The sequence below is a fragment of the Oncorhynchus clarkii genome, chromosome 32 (genome assembly GCF_045791955.1).
Source record: "Oncorhynchus clarkii lewisi isolate Uvic-CL-2024 chromosome 32, UVic_Ocla_1.0, whole genome shotgun sequence".
Lineage (NCBI taxonomy): Eukaryota > Metazoa > Chordata > Actinopteri > Salmoniformes > Salmonidae > Oncorhynchus > Oncorhynchus clarkii.
In genome coordinates, this window is record NC_092178.1 from 16773038 (window position 1) to 16786977 (window position 13940).

General features: G+C 43.5%; 1 protein-coding gene across 5 annotated transcripts in view; it reads right to left on the reverse strand.

Moving 5' to 3' along the window:
* The window catches only part of LOC139391712 (engulfment and cell motility protein 1-like), a 195343-nt gene that overhangs the window by 147415 nt on the left and 33988 nt on the right, over positions 1-13940 (reverse strand). For 2 of the 5 annotated variants that reach the window (XM_071139198.1, XM_071139201.1), the window contains exon 2: positions 2529-2605. The exons of the other annotated variants lie outside the window; for them this stretch is intronic. The gene's annotated coding sequence lies outside the window, so the exon portion shown is untranslated. The remainder of the gene's footprint in view (positions 1-2528; positions 2606-13940) is intronic. 5 annotated transcript variants of the gene reach the window in all.

A 13940-nucleotide genomic window follows, 5' to 3' on the forward strand; every position in this document is an offset into this window, starting at 1 on the left:
GTTATGCCAGTTAGGTCCTGAAAACAACACCACTCACTCTACCATGTCAACACACTGACGCTATGCCAGTTGGGTCCTGATAACAACACCACTCACTCTACCATGTCAACACACTGACGCTATGCCAGTTAGGCCCTGAAAACAACACCACTCACTCTACCATGTCAACACACTGACGCTATGCCAGTTAGGTCCTGAAAACAACACCACTCACTCTACCATGTCAACACACTGACTACCAGTTAGGTCCTGAAAACAACACCACTCACTCTACCATGAACACACTGCTATGCCAGTTAGGTCGTGAAAACAACACCACTCACTCTACCATGTCAACACACTGACGCTATGCCAGTTAGGTCCTGAAAACACAACACCACTCACTCTACCATGTCAACACACTGACGCTATGCCAGTTAGGTCCTGATAACAACACCACTCACTCTACCATGTCAACACACTGACGCTATGCCAGTTAGGTCCTGATAACAACACCACTCACTCTACCATGTCAACACACTGACGCTATGCCAGTTAGGCCCTGATAACAACACCACTCACTCTACCATGTCAACACACTGACGCTATGCCAGTTAGGTCCTGATAACAACACCACTCACTCTACCATGTCAACACACTGACGCTATGCCAGTTAGGTCCTGATAACAACACCACTCACTCTACCATGTCAACACACTGACGCTATGCCAGTTAGGTCCTGATAACAACACCACTCACTCTACCATGTCAACACACTGACGCTATGCCAGTTAGGTCCTGAAAACAACACCACTCACTCTACCATGTCAACACACTGACGCTATGCCAGTTAGGTCCTGAAAACAACACCACTCACTCTACCATGTCAACACACTGACGTTCTGCCAGTTAGGCCCTGAAAACAACACCACTCACTCTACCATGTCAACACACTGACGCTATGCCAGTTAGGCCCTGAAAACAACACCACTCACTCTACCATGTCAACACACTGACGCTATGCCAGTTAGGTCCTGATAACAACACCACTCACTCTACCATGTCAACACACTGACGCTATGCCAGTTAGGTCCTGATAACACAACACCACTCACTCTACCATGTCAACACACTGACGCTATGCCAGTTAGGTCCTGAAAACAACACCACTCACTCTACCATGTCAACACACTGACGCTATGCCAGTTAGGTCCTGATAACAACACCACTCACTCTACCATGTCAACACACTGACGCTATGCCAGTTAGGTCCTGATAACAACACCACTCACTCTACCATGTCAACACACTGACGCTATGCCAGTTAGGCCCTGATAACAACACCACTCACTCTACCATGTCAACACACTGACGCTATGCCAGTTAGGTCCTGATAACAACACCACTCACTCTACCATGTCAACACACTGACGCTATGCCAGTTAGGCCCTGAAAACAACACCACTCACTCTACCATGTCAACACACTGACGCTATGCCAGTTAGGTCCTGAAAACAACACCACTCACTCTACCATGTCAACACACTGACGCTATGCCAGTTAGGTCCTGATAACACAACACCACTCACTCTACCATGTCAACACACTGACGCTATGCCAGTTAGGTCCTGATAACACAACACCACTCACTCTACCATGTCAACACACTGACGCTATGCCAGTTAGGTCCTGAAAATACAGGGGTGCCTCACTACCATCCGTGTCCTAAGAAAGAACAGCCCTACCTAATAACAGAATGCAATTTTGCTTTCTGCAATGTTGCTAGGTGTGAAAGGCAGTGTGCAAGTCTTAAAACACTTGAACATCAGAGCTCGAGACGTGTGTAGCAGTGGTGTTTCGATTTCTCTCAGTCTCAACACAACATTACATCATATGGAACATCATCAGGAGAAACATGCATCCAGAAGCACTTGAGGGGGAAACATGGAATATCAAGTGGTAGTGACTTCTCTGACCCACTCTTCCTCTTGAGCAACCATCATCAAATCTTGCTGACCTTAGATCATGGGCGAGCCACCCTGAACAAAGAAAATTAACGCTCGGCTCGAGCCCTCTATGAGTGTGGGGGGGGCACAACACACAAAAACACTCCTGGGTCACATGACCTTGGCCGTGGATGAATGTTTTTTTGGGTTGGTCTGTGGGAGTCATGGTAACAGGGAGGTGGTGGTATGGAGGAGGACACAGGGAGGTGGTGGTATGGAGGAGGACACAGGGAGGTGGTGGTATGGAGGAGGACACAGGGAGGTGGTGGTATGGAGGAGGACACAGGGAGGTGGTGGTATGGAGGAGGACACAGGGAGGTGGTGGTATGGAGGAGGACACAGGGAGGTGGTGGTATGGAGGAGGACACAGGGAGGTGGTGGTATGGAGGAGGACACAGGGAGGTGGTGGTATGGAGGAGGACACAGGGAGGTGGTGGTATGGAGGAGGACACAGGGAGGTGGTGGTATGTGGAAGCAGGAGGCGTAGAAATAAGAGGGACCAACAGCAGAAAAAAACTACATTCAGAAGGAGAAACCCCTCACCCTTATCTCTGTTTCACTCTCCATCTATCTCCCTCTGGCTCGGTCGTGCAGTGCGTCACTGTAAGTGGTTGGCTTTTCTAAGAGGGGGCGGATAAAAACAAAAAAAACAGGTATTTGTTCAAATAAAAACATTCTATTAATAAACCCTTAAATGGCACAGCTCAGTTTAGGAAACAGTGGTTTGAGTCGGGGGAAAAAAACAATGCATTAAGTAATCGGTCTGGCAGCACCATTTTTGTCTATTGTGTAATCGGTGCATGTAACTCTGTAGGGCAAATCAATACTACCCTCTCTCTACAGTGGTGCCTCAGCCTCTGCTTTCACTTTATCTGGCACACACAGCTCAGTGCTAGCAAAAAGCATGCCGAGGCTAGTCCACTGGACTGAATGTCCTGGTTGAACCCACTGTAGTAACCCGACAATAGGCAGCTATGTTTAGTTTGCTGTATTCTGTGGCTTCCTGTATGCCTAGTAGACTACATTACCCATAAATAATGAATCTGTTTATTCATACCACCCATTCTCTCAGTATAGTGATATTGGAGCCCTAGAGCTTGTAGCATCAAGGTCAGATATCTCCTGTACTGACTAGGTAGCGTGAGGCAGCTTCATCTACAAGTACACTGGACAGGACGCTAGTAATAACACAAATAGTTAGGTATAAGCAATGGTTCTGGGATTTGTTCAAGGAATGGAAAGAAAGGAGGATACATTGTTATAGCTTTCGAACAGGGCCTGAATCTGAAGTTTCAAAGTGCGAGATGCAACTTCCCCAAATGGCTAAAATTACCCGTCAGAAGGCAGAGAAAACCACTGTGGACTGACGCTCAGTCTATTTTTAATTATTCCACATGACTGATGCAGCCCTAAAGGGCACATGACTGATGCAGCCCTAAAGGGCACATGACTGATGCAGCCCTAAAGGGCACATGACTGATGCAGCCCTAAAGGGCACATGACTGATGCAGCCCTAAAGGGCACATGACTGATGCAGCCCTAAAGGGCACATGACTGATGCAGCCCCTAACCAAAAGTGTAAATGGGCACTCAAACACTTTACAAAACTGAGAGTGAGCTTTTGGCAGGCCTTGAGGATTTAAAAAGAAACTGTTGAATATAGAATGTAATGTTTAAAGGGTTGTTCGTGGGGTGTAGCCAAGCCTATGAACAGCAAGCAGAAGATCATATATGGGCCAGTGAAAAAATTACATCAATCAAGTATTTTCCTACAGTATGTGTGTGGGCGCTAACAATTAAAGGTTAAATAAAAATGTAAATAAAAAACTAAAGAAGTGAAAGGCATATCCCCAGTCAATGTGCTACTGAGTTTATCATCAGCCAAAGTCAATGTGCTACTGAGTTTATCATCAGTGCTACTGACCTAAGTTTATCATCAGTCAGCCAGTCAATGTGCTACTGAGTTTATCAAGGTGCTACTGAGTTTATCCAGCCAAAGTCAATGTGCTACTGAGTTTATCATCAGCCAAATACTGAGTTTATCATCAGACAAAGTCAATGTGCTACTGAGTTTATCATCAGACAAAGTCAATGTGCTACTGAGTTTATCATCAGACAAAGTCAATGTGCTACTGAGTTTATCATCAGACAAAGTCAATGTGCTACTGAGTTTATCATCAGCCAAAGTCAATGTGCTACTGAGTTTATCGTCAGCCAAAGTCAATGTGCTACTGAGTTTATCGTCAGCCAAAGTCAATGTGCTACTGAGTTTATCGTCAGCCAAAGTCAATGTGCTACTGAGTTTATCATCAGCCAAAGTCAATGTGCTACTGAGTTTATCGTCAGCCAAAGTCAATGTGTTACTGAGTTTATCGTCAGCCAAAGTCAATGTGTTACTGAGTTTATCGTCAGCCAAAGTCAATGTGCTACTGAGTTTATCGTCAGCCAAAGTCAATGTGCTACTGAGTTTATCGTCAGCCAAAGTCAATGTGCTACTGAGTTTATCGTCAGCCAAAGTCAATGTGCTACTGAGTTTATCGTCAGCCAAAGTCAATGTGCTACTGAGTTTATCGTCAGCCAAAGTCAATGTGCTACTGAGTTTATCGTCAGCCAAAGTCAATGTGCTACTGAGTTTATCGTCAGCCAAAGTCAATGTGCTACTGAGTTTATCGTCAGCCAAAGTCAATGTGCTACTGAGTTTATCGTCAGCCAAAGTCAATGTGCTACTGAGTTTATCGTCAGCCAAAGTCAATGTGCTACTGAGTTTATCGTCAGCCAAAGTCAATGTGCTACTGAGTTTATCGTCAGCCAAAGTCAATGTGCTACTGAGTTTATCGTCAGCCAAAGTCAATGTGCTACTGAGTTTATCGTCAGCCAAAGTCAATGTGCTACTGAGTTTATCGTCAGCCAAAGTCAATGTGCTACTGAGTTTATCGTCAGCCAAAGTCAATGTGTTACTGAGTTTATCGTCAGCCAAAGTCAATGTGTTACTGAGTTTATCGTCAGCCAAAGTCAATGTGTTACTGAGTTTATCGTCAGCCAAAGTCAATGTGCTACTGAGTTTATCGTCAGCCAAAGTCAATGTGCTACTGAGTTTATCGTCAGCCAAAGTCAATGTGCTACTGAGTTTATCGTCAGCCAAAGTCAATGTGTTACTACGTCAGCCAAAGTCAATGTGTTACTCGTCAGCCAAAGTCAATGTGCTACTGAGTTTATCGTCAGCCAAAGTCAATGTGCTACTGAGTTTATCGTCAGCCAAAGTCAATGTGCTACTGAGTTTATCGTCAGCCAAAGTCAATGTGCTACTGAGTTTATCGTCAGCCAAAGTCAATGTGTTACTGAGTTTATCGTCAGCCAAAGTCAATGTGCTACTGAGTTTATCATCAGCCAAAGTCAATGTGCTACTGAGTTTATCGTCAGCCAAAGTCAATGTTATTTTTTATTTTTTATAGCACTCAGTTCCTTATTGAATGATCTCCATAAATTCACCCAGAAAAATCATACAGTAGTTAATGTGTGGTATTAACAAAAGGATCAAAAGCACAGGTACTGCTTCTATAACAACACCTGAATGTGCCTCTAGCCTTGTATGAAGACAGCCTGAGTCTGGCACCCTATTCCCTACAAAGTGTACTACTTTTGACCAGAGCCCAAAGCCTGATCCCTGAGTTTTTATTATGTTGTAGGAACCAGTAGAGAGAGCGGCACAGAGAGAGAGAGAGAGAGAGAGAGAACAATATAAACAGTCGCATGCATTTGCCGAAATGGAAGTTTATGTAACCTATTGTTTACGCTAATTATTCATGGGTCAGTTGGTTATTTTAAAAACGAAAATGCTTCATTGCATTTCAAATCACAAATGTTTCGTATGATGTGTGATGACATGAACGAATGAATGATTGATTGATACAGTAGCCTATATCCTGTAAGTATTGAAATATAGGCTTAAGTAAATTACGGTATTAAATCAAACTTTATTTGTCACATGCGCCGAATACATCAAGTGTAGACCTTACCTTGAAATGCTTACTTACAAGCCCTTAAGAAGATTTAAGAAAATATTTACCAAATAAACTAAAGTAAAAAATCATTAAAAGTAAAGAGGCTCTATACAGGGGGTACCGGTACAGAGTCAGGTAGGGGTGAAGTGACTATGCATAGATAATAAACAGAGAGTAGCAGCCGTGTACAAAACAAATGGAGAGGGGGGGGGGGGGACAATGTAATAGTCCGGAGGCCATTTGATCAATGGATCAGCAGTCTTATGGCTTGGGGGGTAGAAACTGTTAAGGAGCTTTTTGGTCTAGACTTGGCTCTACGGTATCGCTTGCCGTGCGGTAGCAGAGAAAACAGTCTATGACTTGGGTGACTGGAGTCTGACAATTTTTGGGTCTTTCTTCTGACACCGTCTAGCATATAGGTCCTGATGGCAGGAAGCTTGTCCCCAGTGATGTACTGGGCCGTACACAGTACCCTCTGTAGCATGCCGAGTAGTCACCATACCAGGCGGTGATGCAACCAATCAGCAGGATGCTCTCGATGGTGCAGCTATAGAACTTTTTGAGGATCTGGGGACCCATGACAAATCTTTTCAGTCTCCTGAGGGGGAAAAGGAGTTGTCGTACCCTCTTCACGACTGTCTTGGTGTGTTTGGACCATGACATGAGTGCTACGGGGTGGTAATCATTTGGGCAGGTTACCTTCGCTTCCTTGGGCACAGGGACTATGGTGGTCTGCTTGAAACATGTACGTATTACAGACTTTCAGGGAGAGGTTGAACATTTCAGTGAAGACATTTGCCAGTTGGTCCGCGCATGCTTTGTGTACAAATCTTGGTAATCCATCTGGCCCCACAGCTTTGCGAATGTTGACCTGTTTAAAAGGTCTTGCTCACATTGGCTACCGAGAGCGTTATCACACAGTCATCCAGAACGGCAGGTGCATGTTTCAGTGTTGCTTGCCTCGAAGCGAGCATAAAAGGGCATTTAGCTTGTCTGGATTTCCCTTTGTAGCCCGTAATAGTTTTCAAGCCCTGCCACATCCGACGAGCGTCAGAGCTGGTGTCGTAGGATTCAATCTTAATCCTGTATTGACGTTTTGCTTGTATGATGGTTCGTCGGAGGTCATAGCAGGATTTCTTATTGTCGTCCGGATTAGTAGTCCGACTCCTTGAAAGCAGCAGCTCTAGCCTTTAGCTCGGTGCGGCTGTTGCCTGTTATCCATGACTTCTGGTTGGGATATGTACGTACGGTCACTGTGGGGACGACGTCATCGATGCACTTATTGATGAAGCCAGTGACTGAGGTGGTATACTCCTCAATGCCATTGGATGAATCCAGGAACATATTCCAGTCTGCGCAGGCAAAACAGTCTTGTAGAGTAGCATCCGCGTCATCTGACCACTTCCATATTGAGCGAGTCACTGGTACTTCCTGCTTTAGTTTTTGCTTGCAAGCAGGAATCAGGAGGATAGAATTATGGCCAGATTTGACAAATGGAGGGCAAGGGAGAGCTTTGTATGCATCTCTGTGTGTGGAGTAAAGGTGGTCTAGAGTTTTTCTTTCTCCCTCTGGTTGCACATGTCACATGTGGTAAAAATTTGGTAAAACTGGTTTAAGTTTGCCTGCATTAAAGTCCCTGGCCACTAAGAGTGCCACTTCTGGGTGAGCATTTTCTTGTTTGCTTATGGCCTAGCGTTGGTTGGGTGTGGTCTTAGTGCCGGCATCGGTCTGTGGTGATAAATAGACGGCTACAAATAATATAGATGAGAACTCTTGGTAGATAATGTGGTCTACAGCTTATCATAATGTACTCTACCTCTGGCGAGAAATACCTTGAGACTTCTTTAATATTAGACATCGTGCACCAGCTGTTATTGACAAAAAACAAACACTCCCACCCCTCGTCTTACAAGACGTTGCTTCTCTGCTCTGCAGGTGCATTGAAAATCCCTCCAGCTCTATATTATTTGTGTCGTCGTTCAGTCACGACTAAATTATAAGATATTACAGTTCTTAATGTAGGATAATCGTAGGTCATTCATTTCATTTTCCAATGACTGCATGTTAGCAAGCAGAATTGATGGCAATGGGAGTTTACTCTCTCGCCTACGGATTCTCAAAAGGCAGCGCAATCTCAATCCTCTTTTCCTCCTTTTCTTCACGCAAATGACGGGGATCTGGGCTGTTCCCGGGAGAGCAGTATATCTTTCTCGTCGGACTCGTTAAAGGAAAAAGCTTCTTCCAGTTTGTTGTAATCCCAGTTTGGATGTCCAGAAGTTATTTTCGTCATAAGAGACGGTAGCAGCAACATTATGTTCAAAATAAGGTAAAAAAATAAGTTGCAAACAACGCAAAAAAAACAACAAAATAGCATAATTGGTTACGGGCATGTAGACTGTCAGCCATCCTCTTTGGCGCCCTCTAAACAAGACTAAACAGTATGCGCTCTTAGGCCTACAGCTGGTTATACAAGGCTGCTATACTAAGCCTACTGATGATAATGACATTACTTATTATAATAACAATCATAATAATAATAATAATAATAATAATAAAGTAATAACAAGGATAAAGAAAAATTTAATTTATTGTTATTATAAATATAATTTCAGACAATTTAGAAGTGTAAACACTAAATAAGTTATTAATAATACCAGAGAGGCTGGAATCAGTATTAAACAAACAAACAGGCAACAGAAGCAGGATCTGTCTTATTTCTGTAGATATACACTACATATTAGAGGTCGACCGATTAATCGGAATGGCTGATTAATTAGGGCCGATTTCAAGTTTTCATAACAATCGGAAATTGGTATTTTTGGGCGGCGATTTGCCGATTTAATTATTATTTCTTTTTTTACACCTTTATATAATATTTATTTAACTAGGCAAGTCAGTTAAGAACACATTCTTATTTTCAATGACGGCCTAGGAACAGTGGGTTAACTGCCTCGTTCAGGGGCAGAAAGACAAATTTTCACCTTGTCAGCTCGGGGATTCAATCTTGCAACTTTACAGTTAACTAGTCCAACGCAATAACGACCTGCCTCGCTCTCGTTTCACTTCACAAGGAGACTGCCTGTTACGCAAATGCAGTAAGCCAAGGTAAGTTGCTAGCTAGCATTAAACTTATCTTGTAAAAAAACTATCAATCATAAATCACTAGTTAACTACACATGGTTGATGATAATACTAGATATTATCTAGCGTGTCCTGTGTTGCATATAATCTGACTGAGCATACAAGTATCTAAGTATCTGACTGAGCGTTGGTAGGCAGAAGCAGGCGAGTAAACATTCATTCAAACAGCACTTTCATGCATTTTGCCAGCAGCTCTTCGTTGTGCGTCAAGCATTGCGCTGTTTATGACTTCAAGCATATCAACTCCCGAGATGAGGCTGGTGTGACCGAAGTGAAAATGGCTGGCTAGTTAGCGCGCGCTAATAGCGTTTCAAACTTCACTCGCTTTGAGCCTTGGGGTGGTTGTTTCCCTTGCTCTGGATGGGTAACGATGCTTTGATATGGTGGCTGTTGTCATTGTGTTGCTGGTTCGAGCCCAGGGAGGAGCGAGGAGAGGGACGGAGGCTATACTGTTACACTGACAATACTAAAGTGCTTATAAGAACATCCAATAGTCAAAGGTCTATGAAATACAAATGGTAGAGGGAAATAGTCCTATAATAACTACAACCTAAAACTTCTTACCTGGGAATATTGAAGACTCATGTTAAAAGGAACCACCAGCTTTCATATGTTCTCATGTTCTGAGCAAGGAACTGAAACGTTAGCTTTCTTACATAGCACATATTGCACTTTTACGTCTTCTCCAAACACTTGGTTTTTGCATTATTTAAACCAAATTGAACATGTTTCATTATCTACTTGAGGCTAAATTGATTTTATTGATGTATTATATTAAGTTAAAATAAGTGTTAATTCAGTATTGTTGTAATTGTCATTATTACAAATACATAAAAAAATAAATTAAAAAAAAGCTGATTAATCGGTATCGGCTTTTTTGGTCCTCCAATAATTGGTATCGGTGTTGAAAAATCATAATCGGTCGACCTCTACTACATATACACAAAAGTATGTGGACACCACTTCAAATTCATGGATTCGGCTATTTCAGCCACACCTGACCGGTGTATGAAATCAAGCACACAGCCATGAAATCTCCATAGACAAACATTTGCAGTAGTAGGACCTTACAGAAGAGTTCAGTGACTTTCAACGTGGCACTGTCATAGGATGCCACCTTTCCAACAAGTCAGTTCGTCAAAGTTCTGCCCTGTTAGAGCTGCCCCGGTCAACTGTAGGTGCAATCATTGTGAAGTGGAAATGTCTAGGAGCAACAATGGCTCAGCCACGAAGTGGAAGACCACACAAGTTCACAAATATGACAGCCGAGTGCTGAAAGAAATTGTCTGTCCTAAGTTGCAACACTCACAACCGAGTTCCAAACTGCCTCTGGAAGCAACGTCAGCACAAGAACTGTTGATTGAGAGGTTCATGAAATGGGTTTCCATGGCTGAGCACCATGCACAATGCCAAGCATCAGCTGGAGTGGTGTAAAGCTTGCTGCCATTGCTATGCGTTCTCTGGTGTGATGACTCACCATCTGGCAGTCTGACGAACGAATACGAGACATATGTGGCAGGGTCTACAGGAAATCACGGACTACAAAAAGAAAACCAGCCACGTCACGGTCACCGTTGTCACGCCTCCAAACATCTTATTTGCCCACTTTGAGGATAATACAGTGCCACCGCCAACGTGCCAACGTGAGTAAAACATTTACATTTGTTAACCCTCGCAAAGCTGCTGGCCCAAATGGCATATCTAACCGCGTCCTCAGAGCATGCACAGACCAGCTAGCTGGTGTGTTTACGGACCTATTCAATCACTCCATATCCCAGTCTGCTGTCCCCACATGCTTCAAGATGTCCACCATTGTTCCTGTACCCAAGAAGGCAAAGATAACTGAACTAAATGAGTACCGCCCCGTAGCACTCACTTCTGTCATCATGAAGTGCTTTAAGAGACTAGTCAAGGATCCTATCACCTCTACCTTACCTGACACCCTAGACCCACTTCAGTTTGCATAGCGCCCCAACAGGTCCACAGACGATGCAATCGCCATCACACTGGACACTGCCCTTTCCCATCTGGTCAAGAGGAATACCTATGTAAGAATGCTGTTCATTGACTGTACAGCTCAACAACACCATAGTACCCTCCACGCTCATCATCAAGCTGGAGGCCCTGGGTCTCAACCACGCCTGTGTAACTCCACTTCGCTGACCCTCAACACTGGTGCCCCACAAGGACATATTCTCATTCACCCCTTTAGATTTGTGTGTATTAGGTAGGTATTGAGAAATTGCTAAATTACTTGTTAGATATTATTGTAATGTTGGAACTAGAAGCACAAGCATTTCGTTACACTTGCATTAACATCTGCTAACCATGTGTATGTGAACAATAACATTTGTGTTTGGCAGATGCCAGGAGAACGCTACCTGCCCCAATGCACAGTGCCAACTCTAAAGTTTGGTGGAGGAGAAATAATGATCTGGGGTTGTTTTTCATGGTTCCAGTGAAGGGAAATCTTAATGTTACAGCATACAATGACATTCTATACGATGCTATGCCTCCAACGTTGTGGCAACAGTTTGAAGAAGGCCCTTTCCTGTTTCATCATAACAATGCAAAAACAGAGGTCCATAAAGGAATGGTTTGTCGAGATCAGTGTGGAATACTTGACTGGCCTGCACAGAGCCTTGACCTCAACCCCATCGAACACCTTTGCAATGAATTGTAACGCTGAGTGCAAGCCAAGCCTAATCGCCCAACATCAGTGCCTGACCTCACTAATGCTCATGACTGAATGGAAGCATGTCCCCGCAGAGTGAAGGCTTTTGTTGCTGCAAAGTGGGGACCAACTCCATATTAATGCCCATGACTTTGGAATGAGATGTTCAACGAGCAGGTGTCCACATACTTTTGGTAATGCATATGTATATGGATGACTTATAAAGCCAGGCACATTTAACAGTTAGGCTATTGATTATAGACCTAATTAAGTTGGGGTTTCCTCTCTCCTCAATCTTCTTAGACAATAAGACAAGGGCAGTTTTCTCCTCATTCTGCTGCTGTATCTGCCTCATTGTTCTCAACACCAATATGCTGGTTAACTTTTCTTTATACACATAGCAGCATGGTCTAGGAAAAGGTGCCAATTCAACGTCGCACATATGTCTCCGAACCGCAGACAGGGAACGCAATGAAACGTGGGAGAAAGAGCATGTTATATAATATCATTTTTATTTGTGTTGCACCATTGTCCTTAACCATATACAATTTCAGTAGCACATATCTTAGAGTGATGGACTGTGACATCCCCAAAGCCTCCATAATGGATCAGTCCACTCAGACAGGCGTGAATCAGACAGGTGTCTTGTAATCCATGATTTATTACATTTCTTTGCTACTGCTCAACTAAAGAAATCTCGGGCGACCAACAGCCTATCAACCAACAACTCACCTAAAATGGGGTCAGCTCTATAAGCCAACTAGCTAATGATGTTACATGTCTGAACAAAAGAGTAAACAAATGGTTAACGCGAGTAGTTTTAGAACAGTCCACAACATGGTTTATGAATGTAAAATGTGGTTCCAGCGATGTGCTGTAGGAAGATAAAAATGTTGCGCCTGTAAGATGGGTCAGGTTTGTTTGACCTGGTTAGGTTCTTTTTATTTAACTAGGAAAGCCTGTTAAGAACAAATTCTTATTTTACAATGACGGCCTACCCCGGCCAAACCGTCCCCTAACCCGGACGACACTAGTCTTATTCTCTAGGGCACTCTGCAACAACAGTGCACCGTGCAGCGAAGCCTTATCATTACAACAATTATTATCTGGGAGTCCATCCATGTTATGACTAAAGGTCATAGCATAGTTCAGCAGCAGTAATCCCTCTCCAACTTTAATGGTGTTTTATGCGTATCAAAATCCAAATAACAGACACCAGGGTCTAATGATGAGATTTGTGTGCACACTTGAAGTTTAAGCCCTCTTTTTAGGGACTCTCACTGCCAGTCAGTCAGCCAGTCAATCAATCAGTCAGCTAGTCAGTCAGTCATGTAGTCAGTCATGTAGTCAGTCATGTAGTCAGTCATGTAGTCAGTCATGTAGTCAGTCATGTAGTCAGTCATGTAGTCAGTCTGTCACCCTAGACTGAGACCAGAAAGAGCCTAGTCAGTCTGTCACTCAGGCAGTGCTGAAGATATACTGTACCATGTCACCCTAGACTGAGACCAGAAGGAGCCTAGTCAGTCTGTCACTCAGGCAGTGCTGAAGATATACTGTACCATGTCACCCTAGACTGAGACCAGAAAGAGCCTGACTGAGGAACATTTGGGATTGATTTGCTGCTATTTTTACATGTCCTAATTTAAATACTTCAGAAAAACAGTCAGAGACTGTCGGCCTCAACACCCTTGGGAGACCTGGAAGTGTTTATTAATCTCGAAAGTAAGTCAAAGAACACTGTTTATTACACAGCCTTGAGAAAAATTAATTAGTGCTCAGGAGTTGTCATGACAAGGCAACGGAGAAGGTAACATTCATCCTCACCACACAAACACACACCCTAAAAAGCTCATAAGACTCTTCAGTTCACGGTGTACCTTGGTATGCAGGAGGATTCACACAGCAACAGTTTCTCTCCAGGAGACACAAGAGCTACTATACATCTTCACTTGAGCAAAACGCCTCCTCTCATTGGTTAATAAATCTAAAATGGAGCATGGAACATACACTCTTAACAATAACCTTTGGCTGCATGCCAAATGGCACCCTATTCCCTTTATAGTGCACTACTTTTGGCCAGGGGCCCTATGGGTCCTCCTGCCCTGTGGGTCCTGGTCAAAAGTAGTGCACTATAAAGGG